The 21,131-nt window shown below is 34.9% G+C and overlaps 1 protein-coding gene across 1 annotated transcript in view; it reads right to left on the bottom strand.

The window, feature by feature from the left end:
- LOC145675729 (uncharacterized) overlaps window positions 1-21,131 on the bottom strand; it is a 98,336-nt gene that overhangs the window by 36,452 nt on the left and 40,753 nt on the right. The window lies entirely within an intron of this gene.

Raw genomic sequence — 21,131 nt, 5'->3', positions numbered from 1 at the left:
TTAGATCCAGCATGGTATCTTACTGGTCCTGGATTTTTCTGAGATGCAATGTTCAAGATGACGAAACAAAAGTTAGAATTATTGACTGACTATGACAAATTACTCTTTATAGAGAAAGGTATAAGAGGTGGAATTTCTCAATGTTCAAACCGATATGCAGTTGCTAATAATAAATACTTAGATAACTTTGATAAGAAGAAAATAAGCTCTTATATAACAGACATGGATGCAAATAACGAGTATGGTTGGGCGATGAATCTTCACATGCCGTATGGAGATTTTCAATGGATATATGTTAATAAGTATAATGAGAAACACAGCAAAAAAATACTACAAACAAAAGATGATTCTGAATATGGTTATATTTTAGAAGTCGACTTAGAATACCCAAAGAAACTCCATAATAAACATTCAGATTTTCCCTTAGCTTCAGAAAACTACATTAATAATAAAAAGCTTCCAAAGTTATTGACAACTCTATATGATAAAGAGCATTATATACTACACTATCAAAATCTTAACCCTTATCCGGGCAAGACATTTTTGTAACGTAAACGGGCTACCGGGGCCTGTCAGGCCCAGTATATATTTTAAGTGCAGAACACTCAAAATTCAATGTCTGTTGCCGCATACTGTTCCGACTAAATGTTACAATAGTCACGTGTCCAATATATAATTATGTGACAATTTGATCTAATATTTGACAGGAATTTCCCTAAAGTTTTACGGGGCCTCCTAGGCCCCAGTTGCCCGGTTACGTCAGGAAAAGATTTTCAAATTAAAAAAAGCTTTACCAACTCGATATTTTCATGATTTTAACTTTGATGAAAGATAGAAAAATTCATTATTTTATGTCTTCGAAATATGTATGGTTATTCAGAAATTTTAGAAAAATGAAGCTTCTAGGCCTGGGAGGCCCCGGTTGCCCGGATAAGGGTTAAATTCTATTTGTCACAAGAAATGAAACTTAAAAAACTACATAAGATAATAACATTTAAACAATCAGCCTGGTTAAAGAAATATATAGATCTAAACACTAATATACGATCACAAGCAAAGAATGAATTTGAGAAGGATTTTTATAAGTTGGCTAATAATGCTGTCTTTGGTAAAACTATAGAAAATATAAGAAAAAGAATAAATGTAAGATTAGTACATAATGAAAATTTATTAGAGGATTTAGTAGCTAAACCTAGCTTCAAAGATAGAACGATATTTTCTGAGAATTTAGCTGCTATTCATATGTATAAAACTAATATTATATTTAACAAGCCTATCTATGTAGGAATGGCAGTACTAGATATTTCTAAAATATGTTTGTATGATTTTTACTACAATGTTTTGAAAAAGAGATATGGAGACAATGTAAAGTTGTTAATGACTGATACTGATTCTGTTATAGCACATATAGAAACAGAAGGCCTTTACGAAGATATGAAAGATATGTATGAATATTTAGATACCTCTGATTATAAAGAAAACAATGAATATGGATTGAAATTAGTTAATAAAAAGATATTAGGAAAATTTAAAGATGAATTGAAAGGTGTTGTAATAGAGAAGTTTGTAGGTCTAAAATAAAAAAAAATGTATGCTATTAAAAAGAAAGGGGTAGATCGGGATGTACCGATTAGAAAAGCAAAGGGTATAAAGAAAAGTGTAGTTATAAAAGATATATCATTTGAGGATTATGAGAACTGTGTTTTAGAAAAGAAAGAGCTATATAAAATGCAAAATCATATTCGTAGTAAAAAGCATAATGTATACTCAGTAGAAGAAAACAAGTTAGCTTTAAGTGCTTATGACGATAAGAGATATATATTGAATGATGGTATACATACTCTAGCTTGGGGTCATTATAACAGAATTAAGGAAGGAAGATTTGATTCCCAAGTTAAAAGAGTTATATGATCAATATGCTAAGAGTAGACAAGAAAGAGAAACAATACGAATAGAAGAGCTAAATTAGATTTAAGTTCTTTATAGTTTAGTGCTATAAAGTTCTATACGCAAACAACTTTTTAGCTAATTTTCATATGCTAAAAGTCTAGTCTCAAAATTGTGCTAGTCAACTAATGTTAGAAAATGCTTAGTAATTACGTTAGTCATCTAGTGGTGATTTGTAGTTAGTGATATTATACCCATTTTCTTTAAATTCTGACATTTTACTTTGTATCCAATCATGAAGTATTATATGGTATATGGAGCAAAAGGCTTCATTATAATATGCAGGAATTCCACATACAACACATTTATTATTAATATTTCTTTCATTAATTAAGTCATAACAAGATGTAGTATAGTTCCTTCTAGTAAGATATGGTGGGAAACCAACACGTATTATATCTTTAAGTAAAATAACTTGTGGTGCTGGTAATGTAAAACCTACGGGGCTATATGTTGAATCTACAAACTTGCATTTCGATAATGTAGCTGGTCTTAAAATCATAAATCGTGTGTTTATATCCTTAAAGAAAAGATACATTATTTTTATAAAGTCATACTCTAAAATTTTATTATGTATTTCAATCATTCGTTCTTTTGATGAGAGTGAATAATTTACCAACGGTCGAGAATATTTTAAACCCTGTTCAATTTCTTTATTCAAATTCTCTGCTCTATAACACCGCTTACAGTAATCAGCCCTCTTATTTCCATTTCGAGCAAATTCCTGGTATTGTTTAATTCTCCACAAATTACACACTTTTTCATAATTTATTAAATATAAAATATCCAAAATAGTTAGGTCATTTTTTGTTATAACTAGATAGATTTCACGATTCGATTTGCATGTTATAAAAGCCAATGCGCAGAGACACTACCCAATCTACTTTGGAGTTACAATTATGTAAATATTTTGTGCTATTTTTCTGTTCTAGTCCAAAAAATTGGGGTAGGGGGTGTGTTAGAACTGGTATCAATGACACTACTGGCTTTGCCTGAAAATGTGAAAATTCTGCAAGGTATTGCATATACTTTATTATAGTAAGATTTCGGGGGATGGGTTCCGCCCGGAAGCCCCCCTACATACGCCACTGACTAGACCGGAAATAAACCGACACGTATTCTTTTTCTTTTTGTCGGAAAATAGGTTAAGGGGGGCAAAGGTCCCTGTGATTAAAATGGGCACAATAAAGAAACGAAACTTTGCTGATTGAACGATGACTTCAAAGTAGGAAATACGGGTTTTGTCGTTTTTGCAAGAAAACGGTTACGGGGGCAACGGGCCCCTTCGAAATCACAAATGACTAGGTACATTCCTTATAGAAATTGAATTTCGGTGGAATTGTTTAAAACCGTGATATGTTGTAGATATGGTGTTCCTGAGAAAAAGTCTCAGTGAGCACAACCACAAATCACTGACCATTTGGCTATTACAGGGCCATCATTTTTTTTTTTTTTTTTGAAAATAGCCGAAGAGAACGACGCTATAGATTCCGGTAAAAATGGCTAAAACCGTGATATGTTGTAGCTATGGTGATTCTGAGAAAAAGACTTAATGGGCGCAAACACCAGTCACTGATAGTTTGGAAACTACGAGGCCAATTTTTCGAAAGCAGCCGAAGATAGTGATATTTTGGATATCGATGAAAATGACTGAAACTGTGATATGTTGTAGATATTGTGATTAGGGATGCGCACGAGTCGAGTCAAGTCGAGATTTAAGACCATCTCGAGAAAATATTGTCTCGACTCGAAAATGTTTGTCTCGACAGTTTCTGTCTCGACTCGACCCCGAATTGCAGACGAGACGTCTCGAATTTCAACTCGAGACAAAATATACGAGTTAAAATATACGCACATATCAGCCAGAACATTATGACTTCCTACCTAATTGTCAGTATGTCTACCTTTGGCACAGATAACAACGGCGACGCGTCTTGTCATGGACGCAATGATCCTGGTAGGTCCCTGGAGAGAGTTGGTACCATACTTGCACACATAGGTCACCCAATTCCCGTAAATTCTGGGGAGCGAGCGATGCGCTCTGACGTCATGTTAAATTACATCCCAGATATGTTCGATTGGGTTCAGATCTGGCTAGTTGGGAGGCCAAGCACACAAGCCCGTATCCACGGCGGGCTAGGGAGTTCGGGCCCCCTCTAAGCTTTGGCTAGCCCCCTAAAATTTTCACTGTAGGCTTGCAAATGAACTCTAATATGCTGATAAAGTATAATATGATTGGGTCCGCCCCGCTAAATTTTGGGGCTGGCTACGCGCCTGCAACCACATCACTTGGAACTCGCTCTTGTGTTTCTCGAACCACTCCATCACACTCCTGACCTTGTGACATGGTGCATTATCTTGTCCAAAAATGCTAATACCGTTAGTAAGCATGATCGTCATGAAGAGCTGTACGTATTTGCCAATCAGTGTGCGATACGCCTCGGCCGTCACGGTGCGTTGTTCGAGCTCCACTAGAGCGTAGATGTTCATGTGAATGTTCCCTAGAACATAATTAAGCCCCCGCTAGCTTGTCTCCGTCCCGCAGTACAGGTGTCAAGGTGCTATTCCCTTGGAACAGGGCGGATTCGCACCCTCCCATCGTCATAATGAAGGTTTCGGAATTCATCAAACAATGCACTACTGCCAATGCACCAAGGTCCAGTGGCAATGGTCACGTGTTCATTTTAGTCGTAGCTACCTATGTCATGGTGTTAACATTCGCTCATGGATGGGTCATCGGCTGAGGCCCGTTGTTAGGAGTATTCGATGCACTGTGTGTTCAGACACACTTGTACTTTGCCCAATATTGAAGTTTTATGTTAGTTCCACCACAGTTCGCTGCTTGTTCTGATTTACCAGTCTGCTCAGCCTACGATGTCCGACATTTGTAATGAGGTGGAACACCTCGACCCCTCGACCTTTGGACGTCATTTCTTCTTGGTTTTGCCACTTGTTGATGGCACTCACCACAGCACTCCTCGAACATTCGACAACTCCTGCAGTTTCCGAAATTCTCGTGCCGAGTCTTCGGGTCATTACAACCTGCCTTCGGTCAAACTCACATAGATCGCGCGATTTCCCCATTCTACACACGATCAGTACTCTCACTGATACTACATGCCCCGTACGCGTGTCTGACTAGCAGCACTCCTCGGCAGGTGACTCTGCTATCGCCTGGACGGGTTTATATGGATAATAGGTAGGTGGTCATAATGTCTTGGTGGTAGGTGGTCTTACCGACTCGAATTCGAAATTATAGAAAGATTTCCAAGACATTCGAGTCAGGTCGAGATTTTTACAAACAGTTTCGACTCGATTTGAAAATTCGAGTCGAGAAATACTTTTATCTCGACTCGCCTTGAATTTTACGAAGTATGTCTCGACTTGAATCTCGACTCGAATTCGAGTAGAGATTCGAGACACGTCTCGACTCGTGCGCATCCCTAATTGTGATCCTGAGGAAAAGTCTCAATAAGCACAATCACCAATCATTGACCGTTTGGCCACTACAGAACATTTTTTTTAGGACAGCAGAAGGTAAAGTTATTCTGGATTTCGGTAGAATTGCTTGAAACCGTCATATGTTGTAGATATTTAGATCATAAGAAAAAGTTTCAATTTGCACAACCATCCAGCACTGACCGTTTGGCCACTACAGGACCACTTGTTTTCTTTTTTAAAAAAGGAAAAAAAGCTGAAAGTAACGGTATTCTGGATTTTACTGGAATTGCTTGAAACCGTGATATGTTGTAGATATGGTAATTCTAAAAAAAAGTCTCAATATTCTAAGCCACCAATCAATAACCGTTTGGCCACGACAGGGCCACTTAAAAAACAGAAGGTAACGGTATTCTGGATTTCGGTTTAATTGATGAAACTGCCATATGTTGTAGACATTGTGATGCTGCGAAATAGTCTCAATGGACACAACCAATAATCAGTGACTATTTGGCAACTACGGGGCCACATTTTTTTAAAAACAGCAGAAGGTAAGGATACTCTGGAATTTTGGTAGAATTGTTTGAAACCCTGAAATGTTCTATCCTACAGCCTGAAAAAGGAATAGGTAGAGTAGCGGCCAACATCATTAAAGCATAGGCAACATTCAGATGTTGATCTAGAAGAAAAGGAAAACCCTGGAAAGAATAGACAATTTTTCAAAGGTTCACTACATCTACAATGTATCACAGTTTCATTCATTTACACCGAGATCGAAAATATTATTAAACCCGGCTGTTTTAAAAAATCTGGACCTGTAGTGGCCAAACGGTCATAACTCGATTATTCGATGGTCGTGTCCATTAAGACTTTTTCTCATGATGAGAAGATCTTCAACACATCTTAGTTTTACTCTATCGTACCGAAATCCAGAACATCATTGTACTTGGCTGTTTTTAAGAAAGTAGCCCTGTAGTGACCAAACGATTAGTGATTTGAGGTTGTGTCCATTGAGATGTTTTCTCAGGATGACAATATCTACAACATATCACGGCTTCTGTCATTTTGACGGAAATTCAGAATATCAGTATTTACGGCTCGGCTGCATTCAAAAAAGTGTCCTCATAGGGACCAAACGATCAGTGATTACTGGTTGCGCTCATTAAGAACTTTTCTCAGGATCAGAATATCTACAACATATCACAGTTTCAGTCATTTTTTACCGAAATCGAAAACATCATTATTTTCGGTGCATTCAAAAAAGTGACCTCGTAGTTGCAAAACGGACTGTGGGCAGTACTTGTGTCCTTTAAGACTTTTCCTCAAGATCATAATATCTACAACATATAACTCTTTCAAGCAATTCCACCGAATTCCAGAATACCATTATCTTCTGTTTTTTTAAGTGGCCAAACGGTCATTGGTTGGTGGCTGCATCTGTTGAGAATTTTTTTCAGGATTATTGAAATATCTGGAACATATAACGGTTTCAACAATTCCACCGAAATCCAGAATACCGTTACCTTCAGCTTTTTTTAAAGTGGTCGTAAGTAGTAATAAAATGCCGGTTCTGCGCCACTGAACCTCTTCCGACTTTCTCAGTCCCGCCTGAAGCAGACAACGAGTTTCCCAGTGCCGCCTGACACACTATGCCGGGGGAGATATGGGGGATACGAGACATCGAGCATCGTGAACCGTCAACCCACGGTCTTTTACGACCTCCATTTTAGGTGTGAATTTGTTCCCTTTTGTGAGCACTTTTTAGGGGGTGTACTCGTTCCCTTTTATGACCTCTATTTTAGGGGTGTACCCGTTCCCTTTTATGAGCATATTTCTCAACCCCTACGTAACACGTAACACAACATCAGACTACGTAACATAACGAACATACAGCAGAGCAGATTACACATAAGACTCGTTCCCTTTTATGAACACTTTTTCAGGGGTGAACTCGTTCTCTTTTATGAGCACTTTTCCAACCCCTATTTTAATTACGAACACATAGAAGAGCAGATACCACACAACACTACGTAACACACAGCAGAACAGATAACACATAAGAGTACGTAACATAACAAGGGTGTATTCGTTCTCTTTTATGAGCATATTTTTCAACCCCTATTTTAACATAGGAGATAACACATAAGATTACGAACACATAGAAGAGCTGATAACACATAGCACTATTTTAACATAGCAGAACATAAGACTACGTAAGATAGCAAGGGTGTACTCGTTCCCTTTTATGAGCATATTTTTTCAACCCTTATTTTAACATAGCAGATATAAGACTACGGGGGGGATGATCTCGTTCTCCAACCCCTATTTTAACATAGCAGAAATTACACTGAGACTATGAACACACAGCAGAACAGATAACACATAGCAAAGCTAATAAAAGAACATGGCTCACTTTTCAACCCCTATTTTAACATAGCAGAAATTACACTGAGACTATGAACACATAGCAGAGCAGATAATAAACACAACAACCTCCATTTTAGGGGTGAATTTATTCCCTTTTATGAGCATATTTTCCAACCCCTATTTCAACATGACAGAGACTACGAAACATGGCGGACATAGCACAGCTGGGTCTTATAGTTTATGTGGGATACGCCCTTTCTATGACAATTTTAACCGATTTGGGTGAAACTCGGTATATGAGGGTTTTCGACCATGGTGAGTACGAATATCATACTTATTTTTACCTGGGTCTGATAGTTTATGTGGGATACGCCCTTTGTATAACACTTAAAACCCAATCACTCGAAAACGGAGCCACATATTGAGGTGGTGTTTCCACATTTAATAATTGGTGATCAACTACTACAAGTTCCAAAAATAATGGTAATCGAGGTCAAAGGTCAAAATACTTAAAACCTAATAACTTGGAAATGGATCCACATATTGAGATGGTGTTTCCAAATCGAGTAATAGGTCATCAACTAGTACATGTTAAAAAGTACTGATCATCGAGGTCAAAGGTCAACATACTTAAAACCTAATAACACGAAAACTGAGCCACATATTGAAGTGCTGTTTCTAAATCTAGTAACTGGTCATCAACTACTACAAGTTCCAAAATAATGATCATCGAGGTCAAAGGTCAACATACTTAAAACCTAAAAACACGAAAACTGAGCCACATATTGAGGTGCTGTTTCCAAATCTAGTAATTGGTCATCAGGTACTACAAGTTCCAAAATACTGATCATCGAGGTCAAAGGTCAACATACTTAAAACCTAATAACACGAAAACTGAGCCACATATTGAGGTGCTGTTTCCAAATCTACTAACTGATCATCAACTACTACAAGTTCCAAAATAATGATCATCAAGGTCAAAGGTCAGCATACTTAAAAACTAATAACACGAAAACTGAGCCATATATTGAGGTGCTGTTTCCAAATCTAGTAATTGGTCATCAACTACTACAAGTTCCAAAAATAGTGGTCATCGAGGTCAAAGGTCAAAATACTTAAAACCAAATAATTAAAATGGAGCCAAATATTGAGGTGCTGTTTCCAAATCGAGTAATAGGTCATCAACTAGTACATGTTAAAAAAGTATTGATCATCGAGGTCAAAGGTCAAAATACTTAAAACCTAATAACTCGAAAATGGATCCACATATTGAGGTGCCGTTTCCAAATCTAGTAACTGGTCATCAAAGACCACATGTCTCAAAAGTGTCAACCATCGAGATCAAAGGTCAAACTCGAAAACGGAGCCGAATATTGAGGTGGTGTTTCCACATTTAGTAATAGTTCATCAATCACTGCAAGTTCCAAAATAATGACCATCGAGAGTTTGTAAACGGAGCAACGGATAAATTTTGTACAAAGCAGAAAAAGTGAAGGAGGAATAAATTTGAGTGACCTATTCAATTTTGTACCAACGAGAAATGTCATTTTAACTAGCTGAGAATTATATGTCTTGTTGTACTAATTAAATAAACGAAGGAATATTGTACCAATGAGAAATGTCATTTTTTCTAGACCATGTTCTAATATTTAAACAAACGAAGGAATGAATTTGAGTGACCTATTCAATTTTGCATTGAATTTTGCATAATTGTGTATTTTAAATCATTTTGTACTATTTAAAGAAACAATCGGATAAATTTAACCGGCTCAGAAGTTCAATACTATTTTGTACTCTTGAGTGAGCTTTCCAATTTTGTAGCAAGAAGGACCATTTTTTTTAAAACTAACTCAGAATTTCATTTAATTTTTAATACTCAAATTTGGATGAAGTGTTTAGTTTTGTACGAACCAGAAAAATTTGATTGGATTATTTCCTTAGGTACCAACTGGAAAAAGTAAAGGGCCATTATTCAAACAAACGAAGGAATAGAGTATTTAGTTTTTGTACCAACTAGAAAAAAAGAAGTGAAGTATGAATAAAATTTAGGTGGACTATTTTCTTTTGTACCAACTGGAATGTTCTATTTTTGTATCAATCAGAAAAAAAACGAAGAGCCATTTTAACAAGTTCATAATTTCGATGTTCTACTTTTTATACCAACGAGAAAAAAATGAACTAGCTGAATATTTAAATATACGAAAGAACAAATTTAAGTGAACTATTCAATTTTTGTACCAATGAGAAATGGCTCAGCAAAAGGCGAAGAAGGACTATTTTATATAATTTTACTACTCAAATAAACAATAGAGTATTTAGTTTTGTACCATTTTGGAGTATTCAAATAAACAAAGGACTTATAATTTGTGTCAACTCTAAAATCAATTAAACGAAGTAATGCATTTGAAAAACCGGAGTTGAGTATTTTATACCATTTTGTATTATTTCAACAAACAAAGGAATAAGCAAAAAAAGGATCATTTTATATCATTTTAAACTAGTCTAATAAACGAGGGAATAAATATGAGTGAGCTATTTAATTTTGTAGCAACCAAAGGATTTTCACGAAGGAACAAAATTGTACTAATCAGAAAAAGCGAAGAAGACCCATTTTAACTAACTGAGAATTTCTGTACCTTTTTGTACTATTTAAACAAACGATGGGATAAATTTGAGTGACCTGTTTTTTGTACTAACCAGAAAAATCGAAGGAGGTCCAATTTAGCTAACTCAGAATTTATATACCTTTATACTAGCTCAATGAACGAAAGAACAAATTTGGGTCTTCTACTTTTTTATACCAAACAAGGTAGAAGCATTTTGTACTACTCAATTAAATGAAAGAAAAAGCGAAAAAAGATCTTTTTAGCTAGCGCAGAATTTCTGTAACGCAAAAATGAATTTGGATGGAGTAACAAGAAAGAAAGCAAAGATATGCCATATTAACTATTTAAATAAACGAAGGGATAAATTTAAGTGATCTATTCCATTTTGTACCAAGGAGAAATGCCATTTTTATCTAACTTAGAATTTCTAGTGCATGTTGTATTATTTAAACAAAACGAAGGGCTAAATTTGAGAAAGCGAACATGAACCATTTTACTCAAATTTGGATGGAGTATTTAGCTTTGTATGAACCAGAAAAACAAAGTGAAGAACCATTTTAACTAACTCAGATCTTTATACCATTTTGTACTACTTTTTGTACCAATCAGAAAAAAAATCAAAGAAGGGTCATTTTAACTAGCCAAGCAGAAAAAAGGAAAGAATTAACACTTTGTACTAACCAGAAAAGGAGAAGGATCAGCATTCTATACTTTTTGTGCAATTTATTGGGGTGTCCTATTTCTTTTTTTACCAACGAGAACCATTTTTAACTGACTTAGAATTTTATACCTTTTTGAAAAATTTGTATCAAATCGAAAAAAACAAGGAAATACCATTTTAAATAGCTCAGCATGTTATAGCTTTTTGTGTTTTTGGTCTACCCAATTTCTTGACCATGTTGTACTATTTAAACAAACAAAGGAATAAATTTGTGTGACCTATTCACTTTTGTAGCAAGCAGAAAAAGGAAAGAACTAAGTTGAGTGGCTTAAGCAAAGAAGGTCAATGGTAACTAGCCTTTTTGTGCTATTAATTTTGAGTGACCTATTGAAGAATGAATAAATTTTGTTTGCAATTAAAAAAGCGGAGAAGGTCTACTTTCTGTACCAACCATAGAATACAAATTTGTTTGACCTATTCACTTTTATAGCAAGCAGAAAAAGCACGAAAAAAAGGGAAGAAGGTTCATTATAACAAGCTAGATATTTTTATACCATTTTGTATTACGGGTGGTCTATTTCATTTGTGTAACAATCAGAAGAAAAGCTCAGGATGTTATACCTTTGTGATGCTACATTTTGTATTATTTTTGTGTCATCCAGAGAACAATTTAAATTGCCTCTTCCGTCACTAAAGCTTATAAAATATTTCAACGTAAGATATAACAAACCATAATTGCGTCATAATTGTGTAGAACAGACTCCATAGTAATTTGCGTAACATCATGCATGGCCATTTTTGATCACAGCAGAAGAATCAGCTCATCAAGGAAAAGAAAAGTTTTCAAAGTTCCATTTTGCTGCAGATATTTAAGCAACGTTACGAATGCGTTACCTAACAGTTGTATTGCTAGTATACTGTCTATTGCTCAACGATTCAATTATTTTTAGACTTTCCTTCCTCGTCGAAGTCAAAAAGACAAATATATATTTTTGCATTTATGTATTTTATTATAATGGAATATAAGTTTATGGAGTATATTTGGAAAATAATAGAACATACATCATGATGTTATATTGCCTTGAAACATATTATTAAACACGGAGAATGCATAGAACACATGAGAAAACTATTTATTTGATTTATTTTTGCTGAAGAGTAGAAAAATGACTAGCATGGAAATTGCTTATGTTTCATCTAGAGAAAAAGAAATTCAGCGTGAAAACGAGAAACCTATACTTTTAATCCAGCCGTCTGACCCCGATTTGCCAGATGAATTACGTGATAAAGTGAGAATCATATATCCAACACAAGAAATAGAATTGTATTATTTTAGACGCTATAATAGATACAATGATGAAATACTCCCGGAAAGTGATGATGACAGTGTTCCAAATATTACCTGTTTTGAACTGGAAGCTAATGAGTGCGAGTGTACTAGTGAAAGTATTAGTCATACATGTGTTATACAATTATTTAATGAGTATACACCAAATTCAGTATTATTATGTGAAGCATGTTCTAAACATAATGAGAATGAAAAAGATCACAACTGTTTGCTGCAGTATGATTACGAATTATTGCAAAAGGTGTGGACGATCTTAATTAAACGTGAAATGTGAGAGAAAATCTATAAACTTTATTTAAAGAAGCATTTTAAAGGTTGTAATATTAAGAGCACTTATACTTTGGAGAAAAAATTAAATCTGGTATATGAATACATTACAGAGTGTGATTATTATATCAACAAAATAGTAGAAATGTTTTTAGAGAAAGATAAAAAAAATATTTAATTCTGTAAATGAACACTGAGACACTGTAGCATATACATTTGATTGTGATAGAAGAACTTGAACTGATAAATGGATCAATTTGTAGTATTGTAATATTACAAACATTGGACTCTGGCAACTGATTTGTCAGGGAGAGGCAATTTAAATTGTTCTCTGGATGACACAAAAATAATACAAAATGTAGCATCACAAAGGTATAACATTCTGAGCTTTTCTTCTGATTGTTACACAAATGAAATAGACCACCCGTAATACAAAATGGTATAAAAATATCTAGCTTGTTATAATGAACCTTCTTCCCTTTTTTTCGTGCTTTTTCTGCTTGCTATAAAAGTGAATAGGTCAAACAAATTTGTATTCTATGGTTGGTACAGAAAGTAGACCTTCTCCGCTTTTTTAATTGCAAACAAAATTTATTCATTCTTCAATAGGTCACTCAAAATTAATAGCACAAAAAGGCTAGTTACCATTGACCTTCTTTGCTTAAGCCACTCAACTTAGTTCTTTCCTTTTTCTGCTTGCTATAAAAGTGAATAGGTCACACAAATTTATTCCTTTGTTTGTTTAAATAGTACAACATGGTCAAGAAATTGGGTAGACCAAAAACACAAAAAGCTATAACATGCTGAGCTATTTAAAATGGTATTTCCTTGTTTTTTTCGATTTGATACAAATTTTTCAAAAAGGTATAAAATTCTAAGTCAGTTAAAAATGGTTCTCGTTGGTAAAAAAAGAAATAGGACACCCCAATAAATTGCACAAAAAGTATAGAATGCTGATCCTTCTCCTTTTCTGGTTAGTACAGTGTTAATTCTTTCCTTTTTTCTGCTTGGCTAGTTAAAATGACCCTTCTTTGATTTTTTTCTGATTGGTACAAAAGGTAGTACAAAATGGTATAAAGATCTGAGTTAGTTAAAATGGTTCTTCACTTTGTTTTTCTGGTTCATACAAAGCTAAATACTCCATCCAAATTTGAGTAAAATGGTTCATGTTCGCTTTCTCAAATTTAGTCCTTCGTTTTGTTTAAATAATACAACATGCACTAGAAATTCTAAGTTAGATAAAAATGGCATTTTTCCTTGGTACAAAATGGAATAGATCACTTAAATTTATCCCTTCGTTTATTTAAATAGTTAATATGGCATATCTTTGCTTTCTTTCTTGTTACTCCATCCAAATTAATTTTTGCGTTACAGAAATTCTGCGCTAGTTAAAAAGATCTTTTTTCGCTTTTTCTTTCATTTAATTGAGTAGTACAAAATGGTTCTTCCTTGTTTGATATAAAAAAAGTAGAACACCCAAATTTGTTCTTTCGTTCATTGAGCTAGTATAAAGGTATATAAATTCTGAGTTAGCTAAATTGGACCTCCTTCGATTTTTCTGGTTAGTACAAAAAACAGGTCACTCAAATTTATCCCATCGTTTGTTTAAATAGTACAAAAAGGTACAGAAATTCTCAGTTAGTTAAAATGGGTCTTCTTCGCTTTTTCTGATTAGTACAATTTTGTTCTTTCGTGAAAATCCTTTGGTTGCTACAAAATTAAATAGTTCACTCATATTTATGCCTTTGTTTATTAGACTAGTTTAAAATGATATAAAATGATCCTTTTTTTGCTTATTCCTTTGTTTGTTGAAATAATACAAAATGGTAAAAAATACTCAACTTCGGTTTTTCAAATGCATTACTTCGTTTAATTGATATTAGAGTTGACACAAATTATAAGTCCGTTGTTTATTTGAATACTCCAAAATGGTACAAAACTAAATACTCTATTGTTTATTTGAGTAGTAAAATTATATAAAATAGTTCTTCTTCGCCTTTTGCTGAGCCATTTCTCATTGGTACAAAATTGAATAGTTCACTTAAATTTGTTCTTTCGTATATTTAAATATTCAGCTAGTTCATTTTTTTCTCGTTGGTATAAAAAGTAGAACATCGAAATTATGAACTTGTTAAAATGGCTCTTCGTTTTTTTCTGATTGATACATGAAATGAAATGAAATGAAATCTTTAAGTTTTACGTCCCACGGTTATGCCGGTGAGGCTAAAGGAGACGGTGATAATGAGATATGAGTGAAAATGGTGGAATGAAGAAAGTGGGAGGAAACGGGAGAACCCCGAGAAAACCCACGAGCACGGTGTTTGTCCACCACAAAGTTCACTTGGCGGGGGCTGGGATCGAACCCGGGACCCCAAGCACCAGAGGTGAACGCTCTACCACTGAGCCACCGCGCCCCCCCCTGATTGATACAAAAATAGAACATTCCAGTTGGTACAAAAGAAAATAGTCCACCTAAATTTTATTCATACTTCACTTCTTTTTTTCTAGTTGGTACAAAAACTAAATACTCTATTCCTTCATTTGTTTGAATAATGGCCCTTCACTTTTTCCAGTTGGTACCTAAGGAAATAATCCAATCAAATTTTTCTGGTTCGTACAAAACTAAACACTTCATCCAAATTTGAGTATTAAAAATTAAATGAAATTCTGAGTTAGTTTTTAAAAAAATGGTCCTTCTTGCTACAAAATTGGAAAGCTCACTCAAGAGTACAAAATAGTATTGAACTTCTGAGCCGGTTAAATTTATCCGATTGTTTGTTTCTTTAAATAGTACAAAATGATTTAAAATACACAATTATGCAAAATTCAATGCAAAATTGAATAGGTCACTCAAATTCACCCCTTCGTTTGTTTAAATATTAGAACATGGTCTAGAAAAAATGACATTTCTCATTGGTACAATATTCCTTCGTTTATGTAATTAGTACAAGAAGACATATAATTCTCAGCTAGTTAAAATGACATTTCTCGTTGGTACAAAATTGAATAGGCCACTCAAATTTATTCCTCCTTCACTTTTTCTGCTTTGTACAAAATTTACCCGTTGCTCCGTTTACACGCTCTCGATGGTCATTATTTTGGAACTTGCAGTGATTGATGAACTATTACTAAATGTGGAAACACCACCTCAATATTTGGCTCTGTTTTCGAGTTTGACCTTTGACCTCGATGGTTGACACTTTTGAGACATGTGGTCTTTGATGACCAGTTACTAGATTTGGAAACAGCACCTCAATATTTGGCTCCATTTTACGAATTATTTGGTTTTAAGTATTTTGACCTTTGACCTCGACGACCACTATTTTTGGAACTTGTAGTAGTTGATGACCAATTACTACATTTGGAAACAGCACCTCAATATATGGCTCAGTTTTCGTGTTATTAGGTTTTAAGTATGCTGACCTTTGACCTTGGTGATCATTATTTTGGAACTTGTAGTAGTTGATGACCAGTTACTAGATTTGGAAACAGCACCTCAATATGTGGCTCAGTTTTCGTGTTATTAGGTTTTAAGTATGTTGACCTTTGACCTCGATGATCAGTATTTTGGAACTTGTAGTACCTGATGACCAATTACTAGATTTGGAAACAGCACCTCAATATGTGGCTCAGTTTTCGTGTTATTAGGTTTTAAGTATGTTGACCTTTGACCTCGATGATCATTGTTTTGGAACTTGTAGTAGTTGATGACCAGTTACTAGATTTGGAAACTGCACCTCAATATGTGGCTCAGTTTTCGTGTTATTAGGTTTTAAGTATGTTGACCTTTGACCTCGATGATTAGTACTTTTTAACATGTACTAGTTGATGACCTATTACTCGATTTGGAAACACCATCTCAATATGTGGATCCATTTCCAAGTTATTAGGTTTTAAGCATTTTGACCTTTGACCTCGATGACCATTATTTTTGGAACTTGTAGTAGTTGATCACCAATTATTAAATGTGGAAACGCCACCTCAATATGTGGCTCCGTTTTCGAGTGATTGGGTTTTAAGTGTTATACAAAGGGCGTATCCCACATAAACTATCAGACCCAGGTAAAAATAAGTATGATATTCGTACTCAGCATGGTCGAAAACCCTCATATACTGAGTTTCACCCAAATCGGTTAAAATTGTCATAGAAAGGGCGTATCCCACATAAACTATAAGATCCAGCTGTGCTATGTCCGCCATGTTTCGTAGTCTCTGTTATGTTGAAATAGGGGTTGGAAAATATGCTCATAAAAGGGAATAAATTCACCCCTAAAATGGAGGTCGTTCTGTTTATTATCTGCTCTGCTATGTGTTCATAGTCTCAGTGTAATTTCTGCTATGTTAAAATAGGGGTTGAAAAGTGAGCCATGTTCTTTTATTAGCTTTGCTATGTATTATCTGTTCTGCTGTGTGTTCATAGTCTCAGTGTAATTTCTGCTATGTTAAAATAGGGGTTGGAGAACGAGATCACCCCCCCCCCCGTAGTCTTATGTCTGCTATGTTAAAATAAGGGTTGAAAAATATGCTCATAAAAGGGAACGAGTACACCCTTGGTATCTTACGTAGTCTTATGTTCTGCTATGTTAAAATAGTGCTATGTGTTATCAGCTCTTCTATGTGTTCGTAATCTTATGTGTTATCTCCTATGTTAAAATAGGGGTTGAAAAATATGCTCATAAAAGAGAACGAGTACACCCTTGTTATGTTACGTACTCTTATGTGTTATCTGTTCTTCTGTATGTTACGTAGTGTTGTGTGGTATCTGCTCTTCTATGTGTTCGTAATTAAAATAGGGGTTGGAAAAGTGCTCATAAAAGAGAACGAGTTCACCCCTGAAAAAGTGTTCATAAAAGGGAACGAGTCTTATGTGTAATCTGCTCTGCTGTATGTTCGTTATGTTACGTAGTCTGATGTTATGTTATGTGTTCGTAAGGGTTGAAAAATATGCTCATAAAAGAGAACGAGTACACCCCTTAAAATGTGGTCATAAAAGAGAACGAGTACACCCCCTAAAAAGTGCTCATAAAAGGGAACAAATTCACCCATAAAATGGAGGTCGTAAAAGACCGTGGGTTGACGGTTCACGATGCTCGATTTCTCGTATCGCCCATATGTCCCTCGGCATAGTTTGTCAGGTCACTGGGAAACTCGTTATCTGCTTCAGGCGGGACTGAGAAAGTCGGTAGAGGGTCAGTGGCTCAGAACCGGCATTTTATTACTACTGTCGTATAGTGGCCAAACGGTCAGTGATGGATGGTTGTGCAAATTGAGACTTTCTCTCAGGATCAGAATATTTATTTTTTATTTATTTATTTATTGAAGAAGAACACAATAGGTAATTCTACCCAATTGTAGTGTTCATATCAGAGTTACATAGAATATCTATGATATATTTGCGAAATCTACTCTGACTCATACTGTGCATATCCAGAACTTTTTTACATTTACTCAGTTTGTTGTACACTGCATCCATCCTCCACGTTGGTGACTGTTTTGTTGCGTTTGTTCGAGATTTCTTACAATAAAAGAAATTTCCATTTCCCACACGTAAGTTTCCATGGGGTTCCATGAGATGAAAGGCAGAGACCAAATCCTTACTATCTAATTTGTTATTTAATATTTTGTACAACAATATCATGTCATTCAACTCTTCTGTGATTGAGAGACATTGTGTTAAAATTTTCGTTAAGAGAAGTACTATTCTCATATGTGGGGAAGATGCCTGTTCTCTTGTACACCAGAAACCGCAGAAATTTATTTTGAACTCTTTCTATTCTAATAGAGTCTTTCTTCGTGTGGGGGTTCCATATAATAGACGCATATTTAATTTTGATCTAACAAATGAAAAATATAATTTTAGTAAAACATTCGACTTATTAAATTCCCTTCCCATTCTCAAAATGAATCCAGGATTTCTATTTGCGTCATTTACAATTTGATTTATATGATGTTCAAACAATAGTTTGTTATCATATATTACACCCAAATCTTTGACAGTTTGTTCCCCCTTTAATTGTTTACCATCTTGGTTATATTGAAATTTAACAACATTCCGTTTCTTAGTGAAGGACACGGTTTTGCATTTATCTGAATTTATGTTTAACAAGTTGTTCTTGCACCATTCATTTACTCTGTCTAGATCCTCCTGCAAACTGACAGTCCTGTGCTGTTGTAATTCTTCTATATAATTTTAGATCGTCTGCATAGAGTAGTTTATGTGATGTTTTAATACAATTAGGAAGGTCATTAATGAATACTATAAAAAGTAACGGCTCTAAAATTAGATCCTTGTGGGACTCCAGAAAATTGAATGTATTCGAATGATCTACAGGATTTATAAACCTCATATTGTTTTCTGTCCATCAAATATGACTTCATAAGAGCAATTAACTGATCAGAAAAGTTGAGAAATTTAAGTTTACTGTATTCACTAACAACGTGTGGTTTACCTTATCAAATGCTTTCGCAATATCTGTATAAACTACATCTATTTGATTATTACTCTCCAATGTATCAACTAGATGGTCAGTGAAGACAGCGAGATTTGTTACGGTGGATCTGCCAGGAACGAATCCATGTTGATAATCCGATATTACTGGTTTAATGTGATTCTCAATGCGCTTATAAATTATGCTTTCAAATATCTTTGCAAATGAGTTTAGAATACAAACCGGCCTATAATTTTGAATTTCTTTACTGTCATTATTCTTAGGAATAGGGCAAACTTTTGTAAGTTTCCATTTTGCTGGAAACGTGCTGGTTTGGAATATTATGTTAAATAGCATGTGTAAAGGTAATAAGAAACTCTCTTCACAACCTTTTATTACATATGATGGTACATCATCGATACCTATCGAACAGTTTGATTTTAGTTTTCTGATTGCCATTCGAATCTCGTCCACTCCTATTAACGCTATTTGCAACATATCAATTTTTTCATATATTTCAAATAATGTCGAATCATATGTTTCAACTAGCAATAGTGCTTCGTCTGTATACACTGATTTAAAGTAAGTTGCAAATGCGTTTATCACATGCTAACTCTTCACCCTCATAACACAATACATTACCATTTAAATGCTTTGTTTTACTCTTAATAAAGTTCCAAAACGTAGACGGGTCCTCTTGTATTAAACATTCCGCTCCTTTAACGAAGTTAGTGTATGCGACTTGTATATCTTTCTTAATCATTTTTCGAAGTTAATCAAATTCGCGTTTATGTAAATCTATATTTGACTTTCCGAGTCTTATCGCTTTGCGGTGATGAGCTTTCATTTTAATTTTATTTATAATGTCTAGCGTGAACCAGCCAACAACATATCACGGTTTCAAGCAATTCCACTGAAATCCAGAATAACGTTACCTTCTGCTGTTTTAAAAAATGTGGCCCTGTAGTGGCCAAACAGTTAGTGATTGGTGGTTGTGCTTATTAAAACTTTTCTCAGTATCACAGCATTTACAACATATCACAGTTTCAGTCATTTTCATCGAAATCCAGAATATCTCTATCTTCGGCTGCTTTCAAAAAAGCGGTCTCGTAGTGGCTAAATGATCAGTGATTGGTGATTATGCCCATTAAGACTTTCTCTCAGGATCACAATAGCTACAACATATCACGATTTCAGTCATTTTTACCGAAATCTAGAATGTCGTTTTCTTCGGCTGTTTTCAAAAAAGTGGCCCTGTAGTGGTCAAACGGTCAGTGATGGCTGGCTGGTTGTGCCCATTGGAACTTTTTCTTAGAAACAGAATATCTACAACATATCATTTGGTCTGAGTTTTTGTGACCGACCAAATCGTCATAGAAAGCATTGATCGAGATTTTTTGATGAGTCGGTGTAGAGTTTCATCGCAAATTCTTCTGCACGTGCTATCGTCTCATCCACAATACCAGATCCTATGTTACTTAGGAAGTATAATTTTTTACAATATATATTCCATGCTTTCTGTTTCCCAATGTCTGCGAACTGACTAGTGGTGATTTGACGGATATTTTTGTAAAATGTGTGATGAACTTTCTAAACAGGGCGTGCTCACGAATTCCACTATTACAACCCATGTTCTATTAAAGGAAATACAAGATTTATACGAACAGCAAGTATTTACTAATGACAAATCAGGAGCAATAATGAAGGTCGAGATTGGTCCGATTCCTCAACATTGGAAATGTTTTATTGATTTGCCTGAAAAGAAATCTGACCTCGCAGCATTTCTTTTTTGTAGAGCTGATTACGTTCTGTAGTCAGTAAGTTAGTTATCACATCGGGTGGATAGTTAGTTATCACACACTTACTTTCATCACAGGGAGAAGACCTACCGTTTCTGAAATATAATCAAGAATAGGGTGATACGAGGACAATACATCGCGCATACCATACTTTCAGCTGCGGTTATAATCAGCTGCTCATTGTCTCCAAAGATACCGATGTTCTTGTTTTCCTTATACATTTTTTAAAACAATTAAGTCGGAGGAACATGGATGTCTATTAGAACAGCA

The sequence above is a fragment of the Thermobia domestica genome, chromosome 18 (genome assembly GCF_964235325.1).
Source record: "Thermobia domestica chromosome 18, izTheDome1.hap1.1, whole genome shotgun sequence".
Lineage (NCBI taxonomy): Eukaryota > Metazoa > Arthropoda > Insecta > Zygentoma > Lepismatidae > Thermobia > Thermobia domestica.
The sequence above is the reverse complement of the archived record's forward strand: the minus strand, read 5'-3'. Positions and strand labels throughout refer to the sequence as shown.